The 12728-nt window shown below is 42.0% G+C and overlaps 1 long non-coding RNA gene across 1 annotated transcript; it reads left to right on the top strand.

Annotated features, from left to right (window-relative positions):
* Positions 1 to 9339: 9339 nt before the first annotated feature.
* LOC139530928 (uncharacterized) lies at positions 9340 to 11156 on the top strand. The gene is made up of 2 exons (XR_011666158.1): positions 9340 to 9600; positions 10289 to 11156. It is a non-coding gene; the product is annotated as an uncharacterized lncRNA (long non-coding RNA).
* Positions 11157 to 12728: the final 1572 nt, after the last annotated feature.

Below are 12728 nucleotides of genomic sequence, written 5' to 3'. Positions count from 1 at the left end.
GGGTCGAAAACCTTTTGAGTTCATTTGAGTTTTATTAGATCGATTGGTTCCCAATCTTCCAACAGTTATCTAGCTGGCTAGCTAAAGCTAACTTCATGAAATTGCTAGGTGGCTGGTATTACAGAAACAAAAAAAACTTTTTTTGTATTCATCAAGAAGGAATCAATAGCTTAATCAAATAAATTTACAAACATACCTCCTGCAAGTCCTTCCCATCACCGGCAGCTAAAATCAAATCAAACGCTGTGTGTGTCACTACTGTAAGGCGTCTAGGTGTAGCAGGCAAGGCAGAGTCAGGCGCAGGACACAGATGAGTAATAAATGTAACTACTCAAAACAACGAATATTCCAAGAAGGAAAAATAAACAAGCTCACAAATGAGACCAACTTACAATGAACAAACATGCACAAAACCATGGGGGAACCAGAGGGTTAGTTAAGGAACATAATTATGGGAAGAGAACCAGGTGTGTACAATGAAGACTAAACAAATGGAAAATGAAAAGTGGATCGGTGGCGGCTAGACAACCGGTGACGTCGACTGCCGAACGCCGCACGAACAAGGAGAGGGACCAACTTCGGCGGAAGTCGTGACACTCCCTCTCCTCCTCCACTGACGATACTGCACACACTAGAGTATCTATCCAATGGCCTGCCTAGCATTTCTTTGCTCAGTGCAACTTGGAATTAATCACTTACTAGGGAGAATAGGGGGGTCCAGTTAGTGTGCCCCCTCCACAATAATTATGATTAATTATGATAAAACGTGGACTTAAAAATGAAGTTTAGTCATTATTTTAACATAAACAGGACAAATCTGAGTGGGCACATGCCCTTGTGCCCCCTATGGGCATGACGCCACTGTCCATGCTAGACGCTGGGAGGATTCTCTCCTCCCGGTCAAGGAGGAGAGGAGGACGGAGGAGTCAAGGAGAAGACGGCATAGCCGCGGAAGTTGTTTTGAGCAGGGGGTGCTGACTGAAAAAAATGATCACCTTTATAATAAAGCATTGCATGCATGATGCGTCTATGCAGGCTAACAAAATCCAATTCCTTATGTGATGAGTAGCCTAAGCATAGGACAAGATTCGGTAGCAGTATCACTGCAGTCTAAATGCTTTTAACTCATGGCTATTTGCAAAAGAACTGTGCGCACATTTCTTTGTAATACATAATTACAATAGGTGTGTGTAAGAGAGCAAAAACGAGAGGGGTGTTGCAACTAAATTAGTAAACACAAGATTGTGCCTAATAAAATAGAGCACAAAAAGACACGATTTCAGGACATTGCCAGCCAACGCGGAGAAAAGTGCTTACCTAGATCCAGCACCGACAGGGTCACACCCTGTGTTGCTTCATAGTAGGCCAGTAAGTCTACGTGCTTGACATGGGCCGGAGCAGGCCAGAGAGCTGAGGGCAAGAGATGTTCCTTACTTGATATTATTCCCATTCCTTTTTCTCCAAGTTAGAATAGTAAATTCATAGAAAACCGAAGTGAGAGACTATTGCGAGCACTGCTCCAGATATCCACCACAAGGGGGAGAGAAGAGAAAAGAGAGAGAGGGGGGAGAGAAAGAGACCTGACTCAACTCAAACCCCCACAACTGAATGAATACGAGCATAAATATCTATGCATAGTCACTTTACCCCTACCTACATGTACAAATGACCTTGACTAACCTGTACCCCTGCACATTAACTCGGTACCGGTACCCCCTGTACATCGCCTCATTATTGTTATTTTATTGTGTGACTCACTGTGTTTGTCAAACGAATGTCTCTTGACCGTAAAGTTTCTGATGTCTTTCAACTCCTTTCACGCATCCATCATGAGACCCATATTCTTCATAAAATGTAATGTTACTTGTCACATGCGCCGACTACAAATGCTTACTTACAAGCCCTTAACCAACAATGCAGTTCAAGAAACAGAGTTAATAAAATAATGACGAAATAAACTAAAGTTAAAAAATCAAAAAAGTAACAAGATATTTACATAACAATAGCGAGGCTCTATACAGGTGATACCGGTACTGAGTCAATGTGCGCGGGTACAGGTTAGTCGAGGTCATTTGTAAAGTGACTATGCATAGATAATAAACAGCGAGTAGCAGCAGTGTTGATCTTCACTGGCAGCACACAAGTAATTGTAAAGTGCACCGTGCATCGACCAGATAGCTTTAACAGTTCTATATGATGACGCCACCCACCGTACCCCCACGACATTAAACACCTTATAAAGACATTACAACTTGTCTATAAAACATGTAAAGTGATTGATTTCTGTACGACACTTCACTGCATCCCTAACAGACAACTCTTTAGACAATTTAAACAATGCCAGCCAATCAGATGTGGAAACTGGCCATATGTCAGAAGGCAGTTGAGCGTTGCATTTGTGACTCCCTCTGCATTGGTATTCTCCAGTTCCAGAAGATCTGGGAAAAAGGTCAGTGGTTCTGAGTTGTGTATGGATGTTCTAAGGTAGACAACCAAACAAGACCTCTTGCTAAGATAAGTGCTCTCATTGATGAGAACAGTGAGTTTTGGCCTAGTGCTTTTGATACTGGCCACCAAAGCCTGTGTCATCTCTTTTGATATGAAATGCATATTGTCTGAACATGTCACGTTTGAATGTAGGACTCGACCCATGTGACCACTGTTGACCTTCTCTAGGTCTATCAGCCCAGGATGGTCAGTAAAGGGACGTTTTTTTTAGGTGACATAGTAAGCTGTTCTGAAGAGATTTGGTAGAAAAAATATACTCTTAAAAAGCGAGCATTCAGCTCTTTTGCAGCTCTTTTCTTTGAAGAATTTCATGTGCAAGTTTATGGCTCTGTGAATCAGTGTTCGTATATTTTATTTCGCAATGATCCCATTTTTTGGGGCATTGTCTGCACAAATGGACCAACTCTGTCTATATATCCCAAGTGACCCCACATCCCTACAGGATTTACATGCTAGCTTTTTGTCCTTTACCAAAATTAATGGGAATCTTTTTTTTAAGTGCTCATATTATGACATGTTGTGGGCGAAATTACAATATTTTGTTATAATACTGTTTTTGCATCAAATGGTTGTTTTATGCAACAGAATATGGGGTTCTTAGAACAATATTGTGTCTGTATTCTTCTGAGTTGGGCCTCTGGAGGCTTAATGCTGATAGTGGATTTTCGATGCCTTTGGTGATAAAAACCTAAAGACCGCATTCCATAGCATGAGTTGGTGTTTGTGTGCTGGAAGGTACCAGGGAGAGATGGCTTGGGTATGGGTTTCTACACAATGAGAACAGTCTTTACAGTAGATACTGTCTGCTGTGAATTATTAGTGTCTTTCATACAAATCCTAACCTTGTGACCCATTTTATGCATCAGTTGTTTGAAATGAAAATTCAGGAGGATGTACTGTGCTATAAAATGCTGTGGCTCAAATCCGATCGTGGGGCTCTCAACGAATCATCTAGGGGTGGTTCGTCGACCTGCTTCATTATTGCAATAATTAATCAATGTTATTAATACGTTTTGAATAAAGTAATATCCTGATTGGTGATTGACCTTGTCTCTCCTCATTATTGATTAGTATTTCCACGACAGACAGTTTCCAGCAGTATGGCAAACTTTGCAGAGTCTTTGCTGTGCAAGACTGGACTGTACTGCTCAGAGCTGTGCTGGCTTGGGCTGGTCTGGGCTATGAAGTGTGTCACGTTCCTGACCTGTTTTATGTTATTTTTGTATGTGTTTAGTTGGTCAGGGCGTGAGTTGGGGTGGGCATTCTATGTTTTGTGTTTCTATGTTTAGGTCACTTGTAATTAGCCTTATATGGTTCTCAATCAGGGACAGGTGTTTGACGTTTTCCTCTGATTGAGAACCATATATAGGTTGGCTGTTCACACTGTTTGTTTGTGGGTGATTGTCTTCCGTGTCTGTGTCTGCGCACCACACGGGACTGTAGCGTTTGTTCGTTCGTTTGTTATAGTCTGTACCTGTTCCTACGTTCTTCGTGTTATATGTAAGTTCTCATGGTTTAGGTCAGTCTACGTTCGTTTTTGTTATTTTGTAATCCTTCCAAGTGTTTGTTTTCGTGTTTCGTCGTTTGCTTTAATAAATCATTATGTATTCACAACCCGCTGCATTTTGGTCCTCCGATCCTTCTCTCCTCTCCTCGTCCGAGGAGGAGGAAGATCTAGACACCCGTTACAAAGTGCTGCATTGGCCTGGGCTTTGCTGAACTAGTCTGGGATGTACCACTCTGTGGTGTGCTGTTGATTCGATCTGACTTTGCCAACTCTGCTCTGTAATACAGTGACTTCAGGAAGTATTCACACCCCTTGAATTTTTCCACATTTTGTTGTGTTACAGCCTGAATTTAAAATGGATTAAATATAAACATTTTGTCACTGGCCTACACACAATACCCCATAATGTCAAAGTGGAATTACGTTTACAAATTAATAAAAAATGTGTCAATAAGTATTCAACCCCTTTGTTATGGCAAGCCTAAATAAGTTCAGGACAAAAAAGTTGCTTAACAAGTCACATAATAAGTTGCATGGACTCTGTGTGCAACAATATTGTTTAACATAATTTCTGAATGACTACTTCATCTCTATTCCCCACACATACAGTTGAAGTCGGAAGTTTACACACACCTTAGCCAAGTACATTTAAACTCAGTTTTTCACAATTCCTGACATTTAATCAGAGTAAAAATTCCCTGTCAGGTCAGTTAGGATCACCACTTTATTTTAAGAATGTGAAATGTCAGAATAATAGTAGAGAGAATTATTTATTTCAGCTTTTCTTTCTTTCATCACATTCCCAGTGGGTTAGAAGTTTACATACACTCAATTAGTATTTGGTAGCATTGCCTTTAAAATGTTTAAATTGGGTCAAACGTTTCAGGTAGCCTTCTACAAGCTTCCCACAATAAATTGGGTGAATTGTGGCCCATTCCTCCTGACAGAGCTAGTGTAACTGAGTCAGGTTTGTAGGCCTCCTTGCTCTCACACGCTTTTTCAGTTCTGCCCACAAATTGTCTATGTGATTGAGGTCAGGGCTTTCTGATGGCCACTCCAATACCTTGACTTTGCTGTCCTTAAGCCATTTTGCCACAACTTTGGAAGTATGCTTGAGGTCATTGTCCATTTGGAAGACCCATTTGCAACCAAGCTTTAACTTCCTGACTGATGTCTTGAGATGTTGCTTCAATATATCCACATAATTTTCCTTCCTCATGTTGCCATCTATTTTGTGAAGTGCACCAGTCCCTCCTGCAGCAAAGCACCCCACAACATGATGCTGCCACCCCCGTGCTTCACGGTTGGGATGGTGTTCTTCGGCTTGCAAGCCTCCCCCTTTTTCCTCCAAACATAACGATGGTCATTATGGCCAAACAGTTCTATTTTTGTTTCATCAGACTAGAGGACATTTCTCCAAAAAGTGTGATGTTTGTCCCCATGTGCAGTTTCAAACCGAAGTCTGTCTTTTTTATGGCGGTTTGGAGCAGTGGCTTCTTCCTTGCTGAGCGACCTTTCAGGTTATGTTGATGTAGGACTCATTTTACTGTGGATATAGATACTTTTGTACCTGTTTCCTCCAGCATCTTCAAAAGGTCCTTTGCTGTTGTTCTGGGATTGATTTGCACTTTTCGCACCAAAGTACGTTCATCTCTAGGAGACAGAACGTTTCCCCTTCCTGAGCGGTATTTTTTTATTTTTTTTATTTCACCTTTATTTAACCAGGTAGGCTAGTTGAGAACAAGTTCTCATTTGCAACTGCGACCTGGCCAAGATAAAGCATAGCAGTGTGAACAGACAACAACACAGAGTTACACATGGAGTAAACAATAAACAAGTCAATAACATGGTAGAAAAAAAGAGAATCTATATACAATGTGTGCAAAAGGCATGAGGAGGTAGGCAATAAATCGAATAATTACAATTTAGCAGATTAACACTGGAGTGATAAATCATCAGATGATCATGTGCAAGTAGAGATACTGGTGTGCAAAAGAGCAGAAAAGTAAATAAATAAAAGCAGTATGGGGGGTGAGGTAGGTAAATTGGGTGGGCTATATACCGATGGACTATGTACAGCTGCAGCGATCGGTTAGCTGCTCGGATAGCAGATGTTTAAAGTTGTTGAGGGAGATGAAAGTCTCCAACTTCAGAGATTTTTGCAATTCGTTCCAGTCGCAGGCAGCAGAGAACTGGAAGGAAAGGCTTCCAAATTAGGTTTTGGCTTTAGGGATGATCAGTGAGATACACCTGCTGGAGCGCGTGCTACGGGTGGGTGTAGCCATCGTGACCAGTGAACTGAGATAAGGCGGCACTTTACCTAGCATAGCCTTGTAGATGACCTGGAGCCAGTGGGTCTGACGACGAACATGTAGCGAGGGCCAGCCGACTAGGGCATACAGGTCGAGGTGGTGGGTCGTATAAGGTGCTTTAGTAACAAAACGGATGGCACTGTGATAAACTGCATCCAGTTTGCTGAGTAGAGTATTGGAAGCTATTTTGTAGATGACATCGCCGAAGTCGAGGATCGGTAGGATAGTCAGTTTTACTAGGGTAAGTTTGGCGGCGTGAGTGAAGGAGGCTTTGTTGCGAAATAGAAAGTCGACTCTAGATTTGATTTTGGATTGGAGATGTTTGATATGAGTCTGGAAGGAGAGTTTGCAGTCTAGCCAGACACCTAGGTACTTATAGATGTCCACATATTCTAGGTCGGAACCGTCCAGGGTGGTGATGCTAGTCGGGCGTGCGGGTGCAGGCAGCGAACGGTTGAAAAGCATGCATTTGGTTTTACTAGCGTTTAAGAGCAGTTGGAGGCCACGGAAGGAGTGTTGTATGGCATTGAAGCTCGTTTGGAGGTTAGATAGCACAGTGTCCAAGGAAGGGCCAGAAGTATACAGAATGGTGTCGTCTGCGTAGAGGTGGATCAGGGAATCGCCCGCAGCAAGAGCAACATCATTGATATATACAGAGAAAAGAGTCGGCCCGAGAATTGAACCCTGTGGTACCCCCATAGAGACTGCCAGAGGACCGGACAACATGCCCTCCGATTTGACACACTGAACTCTGTCTGCAAAGTAGTTGGTGAACCAGGCAAGGCAGTCATTAGAAAAACCGAGGCTACTGAGTCTGCCGATAAGAATATGGTGATTGACAGAGTCGAAAGCCTTGGCCAGGTCGATGAAGACGGCTGCACAGTACTGTCTTTTATCGATGCCGGTTATGATATCGTTTAGTACCTTGAGCGTGGCTGAGGTGCACCCGTGACCGGCTCGGAAACCGGATTGCACAGCGGAGAAGGTACGGTGGGATTCGAGATGGTCAGTGATCTGTTTGTTGACTTGGCTTTCGAAGACCTTAGATAGGCAGGGCAGGATGGATATAGGTCTGTAACAGTTTGGGTCCAGGGTGTCTCCCCCTTTGAAGAGGGGGATGACCGCGGCAGCTTTCCAATCCTTGGGGATCTCAGATGATACGAAGGAGAGGTTGACGGTATGACGGCTGCGTGGTCCCATGGTGTTTATACTTGCGTACTCTTGTTTGTGCAGATGAACGTGGTACCTTCAGGCATTTGGAAATTCCTGCCAAGGATGAACCAGACTTGTGGAGGTCTACAATTTATTTTCTGAGGTCTTGGATGACTTCTTTTGAGTTTCCCATGATGTTAAGCAAAGAGGCACTGAGTTTGAAGGTAGGCCTTGAAATACATCCACAGTTACACCTCCAATTGACTCAAATGATGTCAATTAGCATATCAGAAGCTTCTAAAGACATGACATCATTTTCTGGAATTTTCCAAGCTGTTGAAAGGCACAGTCAACTTAGTGTATGTAAACTTCTGACCCACTGGAATTGTGATACAGTGAAATAATCTGTCTGTAAACAATTGATGGAAAAATGACTTGTGTCATGCACAAAGTAGATGTCCTAAGTTATGGTTTGTTAACAAGAAATTTGTGGAGTGGTTGAAAAACGAGTTTTAATGACTCCGACCTAAGTGTATGTAAACTTCCGACTTCAACTGTGTATATATATACAGTGGGGAGAACAAGTATTTGATACACTGCCGATTTTGCAGGTTTTCCTAATTACAAAGCATGTAGAGGTCTGTAATTTGTATCATAGGTACACTTCAACTGTGAAAGAGGACACTCCTTTGTTCACCTACTATCATTTACACTATCCTCAACCCCTCGACTACTTAGTGGTTTACGGGTCACGGAGGAGAGGAGGACGGAGGAGTCAAGGAGAGGATGGCATAGCCACGGGAAGATGTTTTGAGTAGGGGATGCTGACTGAAAAAAAATCACCTTTATTATAAAGTTACTACTTTTCCAATATTTCTCTATTTTCTTTCTCTCTGCATTGTTGGGAATGGCCCGTAAGTATGCATTTCACTGTTAGTTTACACCTGTTGTTTACGAAGCATGTGATGAATAAAATTTGATTTGATTTCAAAGAACTCCATCTCCACCGCAGCCCCAGCCCCCCTACTTCCTGCAGCTATGGAGGATGGGCTTTAGACCAATTGAGAATCTCCCAATGCCAACCATAATGACACAGTGATAGACATTTGAAATGCTACTGCTCTTTCACCATTTCAGCTACAAACATTAAAACAACTTCAACATTTTCAAAACTTTATAAATTATAACTATTTACATTTTCATTAATTAGCATAAATAACCCACCAACAGTAATATTATAAGTCTAACTCTAGAACCGTTCAAGCTAGAGACACCCAACCAACTTTCACCTGTTCCAGCTATCCTATTCTATCAACCATATTACTTCAAGACAAGCTAGCAAGCACACACATTTTCTTTAGGAAATGTACTTTCGAGTATTCACTTGACCTTAGTCACCGCCGGTGAATTATAGCTTCCATGTGAGACCAATAGGCCTACTACTACGGACGGGGAATGGACATATGAACCGAATTGCGTTGTGGTAAAAAGCTTATATGTACCGCAAGAGGTCGCTATAAAACCTGCTTATGTGTAAAACTTTTCTTTGCCATTTACCAGGCAAAATATCCCCATAAATATATTTTGAACAACATAAACTAGACTACCTGTATAATTATTATTGTTTGAAAAATGTCCCCATCATGCTCATGGAATCAACCTTCTCTGAGGAGGAAGGTAGAGAGAATAATTGTCTCAAACTCTTCAAATTGTAAACCAGTGAATTCATATTAAAGACAATGATTATAAACACAAAGGCTACTTGTGAATTCATATCAAAAGACAATGATTATAAACACAAAGGCTATTTGTATTGCTGACAGTCACACCCTAAGATGTAGAAGAAGAGGTCTCAGAGGTGTAGTTTATGGGAAGTTTCTGATAAACTGTAGGTTTCCATTTGATTGGAAGGCTGTACAGGTGGTTTGGGGGATGCGCAGTGTTGCCTAACGTCACACTCGGTGGTGGTATAAAATCCCCTGGGTTTGTCCTCCAGCCATTCATCTTGAGGAAAGCTACATTACGCGTAATTGTGGCTGGGAAGAAACCGAATACAAGATGACTAAAATTGTGATGGCTTGCATTGGATTTCTTCTCCTTGCCATGCATATTTCATCACAGGTAAGAACTTTTCTTCTAAAATGATGTACTTTTTACCATGTTTGTTTCAGATGAACCCAGATTTGAATTAGACTACCCATTATTCTGGAGAGCAAATGTATTTCAACAGGACCGGTGCAACTTTCATTGCTTATTAATCAGACAAATGTGTTACCATAAATGTATGATTTTTGACATTGACAAGAGAATGATGGCCTCAGATGTTTTCAGTCAGTATGATTGACGACATGTTAGCAAAATCTAGCGTGCCAGCGCAATGTGGAACCGTGACACCTCTTCAGATAGGCTACTGAATCCTTGATGTAAAGTTACTACAACATGCGTAGGAGGGCTAATGCAATTTGAGCGCGACGTATTTAAAAAAAAAAAAAAAATAAAAAATCCTCCACTGCCCATTTCAAATGCAGGACGTTGCCCGTTACCCTATAGGCTATGGAAAACATTGTCCACAAGGTGATGGCACTTACGACATGTTTAAGTTTTCTAAGGTGCATTTTGTTCGAACATATTGCCATAAGGCTATTGTGTTTCTACTGCCTAGGCTACTCCGTGTGCCTAGCTGAACGTTTGCTTTTTTTAAAATTAGTCGGACGGAAGTAAGTCCTATTGATAATTGTCCCGATTCGTCAAATGTTTCAGGTTTACGTGTTTTTCACATGTGCCAAGCCCCTCTGCTCTTCTGTTTTAGGTCCACGCGCAAAACTCTACCACACAGTCCCCTGCCATGAATGCTACGACCAAAGCTGGCGGCGTGAGTTCCAACATGACCAAGATGCCTGACGTCACCAAGAACAACAACATTCCCAAAGGAGCCAGTGCATCCTTTCAGTCCAGCTCGGTCGCGCTCATCATACCCATCATGGTGGGGGGCTCACTACAGGGGCGCTTCTAGAGGGCTGTTGAGCAGTGAACAGACACCTGCAAGACTTAAACATCAGCGGCCTAGATGGGGAACACTTTTTTAAATGCATTTCAGAAAGGCAGTCATGTGCGCTCCTAACCGAAGAGAGTCGGCGGAGTTGCGTGCTGGAGGATAACCCACTTCTACTTCACTGATTGGAATTGTTATTTGCCCTCACACCTTCCGGCCGCTTCAAACCAGTAGGCCTTCACACCTCACACACTGGCCCCATGCCCATAGGCCGAACGGTACGGTCCTCTCCATGGAGGCAGTCCATGATGAGAATGTACTGTACGGAACTCTGCTCTTTTAACCGTTTGGTCCCGCTGTTCCTGTGTAGACACCAGGGGGTAGTTTAGTAATTTCTTAAGAAGTTAACATATCTAAAGAAATGTTGGTTGATGCACTTTGAAAATAAGGTATAAATGCACTAACAGTGGCATTTCTGCAACTGCAGTGAGTATGTTGTCAGAGGCTTGATGTACACTTGTGATTTATTTCTAGAATATGGAGGTATATGAGTTAGCATATGTGATATTTAATTGTCTAAATCATGATGTGATATGCTTAGATTTGTTTTTATGTTTTCAATAAACCTTTGAAATGTAGGCTAGTTGTGAAAATTTTCTTGTATAATAAAAATACTTTAACATAATGTTGCCTTCTCTTGTCTCTAAATTCTGAAGCTTGACCTGCCAAGTAATTTGCTCTGTTCCACTTGTCTCCAGCCCCGTTATTGATCACATAGCTAAGCCCAGGGCTTTTTTAAGGTAGACCAGGTTTGACGTGCCACAATTTAAATCCTTATTTTAGAATGGGGTATAGGAATGTTTGCCTTTGGCCAGTTGTGACATTAATGCCATGTCAACTAGGACATGTCTTGGCCTAAACAGTTAAGCTTCCTGACAGTAGACTCACTTGTAGGCTGCTTTAATTAGATTGTACTTTACCCTAGCTACATTGACCTGTGACCAGTCATTTACAAACTAGCCTACAAAGATGTTCAGGGGAAGGCTGGCTGTAAAGTATGTTTGAACTAACTAGTTTCTTGACACTTGGTCTTGCTAGTTGGCTCTCAGCCAAAGGGATGGTTAACTTTTTAGAATGGTGACGTTGATCCCATAAGTCTCAACCGGGCGTTCTAAACTGACTGTGGTCATACCAAGGATTTTGTTATTTATAGTTTTACCTCCCTTGAATCAAACATGTCATTTTACATTACTGCTATTAGCCCATACAGTTTGTTCTCAATTCTGTCCTAGATCTGAGATCAGGACACTATTTTGAAATGTATTTACTTTTTTGGCACCATCTATTTTTCAACTGATACGGTGGGACCTTAAAGCAAAGTTTGAGTCTCACCTTTCCAGTGGGGTCGTAGTGTGTAGACTGTTCATATGCTACAGCCAAGTCAGAGGCTGTTCAGACTAGTCCCAAGATGGTTGTAGAGAAACTGAATGTGTTTGCTAGTGATGTGAGTAGACCGGTTTTCAGGATGTCTCATGGTCTTACTAACACACCTTACACAAAGGCAGATGCGGTGGATTGAGATGCATCCAATGTAAAAAAACACCCATCTTAAACTGACTTGTGGGGATTTAATGCATATCGACCTTAAGGGGTTTGAAACGATGCTGTAGATCGGTCATTTTCTATTTGTTTTTGTGGCTTACCTGTTTTGCATGTTGGGCATTAATGTGTCACATCAGTTTGTTAAAAAAGTATTAAAGCTGCATACAAACATGGTCTCTCTTTGTTTAAGGCAGCTCCAAAATGCAGGTGTTTCTAGATCTAGAATTTCTTTCCCTCTGGTTGCACATTTAACAAGTTGATAGAAATGAGGTAGAACTGATTTAAGTTTCCCTGCATTAAAGTCTCTGGCCACTAGGAGCGCCGCCTCTGGGTGAGCGGTTTCCTGTTTGCTTATTTCCTTATACAGCTGACTGAGTGCGGTCTTAGTGCCAGCATCCGTCTGTGGTGGTAAATAAACAGCCAAGAAAAGTATAGATGAAAACTCTCTTGGCAAATAGTGTGGTCTGCAGTTTATCATAAGGTACTGTACTTCAGGCAATCTAGAGACTTCCTTAGATTTCATGCACCAGCTGTTGTTTACAAATATGCACAGACCGCCGCCCCTCGTTTTACCGGAGTGTGCTGTTCTATCTGGCCGGTGCAGCGTATATCCCGTTACCCGAATATCAATGTCATCATTCAGCCTCGATTCCGT

The sequence above is a fragment of the Salvelinus alpinus genome, chromosome 9 (assembly GCF_045679555.1).
Source record: "Salvelinus alpinus chromosome 9, SLU_Salpinus.1, whole genome shotgun sequence".
In the NCBI taxonomy this organism is placed as follows: domain Eukaryota; kingdom Metazoa; phylum Chordata; class Actinopteri; order Salmoniformes; family Salmonidae; genus Salvelinus; species Salvelinus alpinus.
The sequence above is the reverse complement of the archived record's forward strand: the minus strand, read 5'-3'. Positions and strand labels throughout refer to the sequence as shown.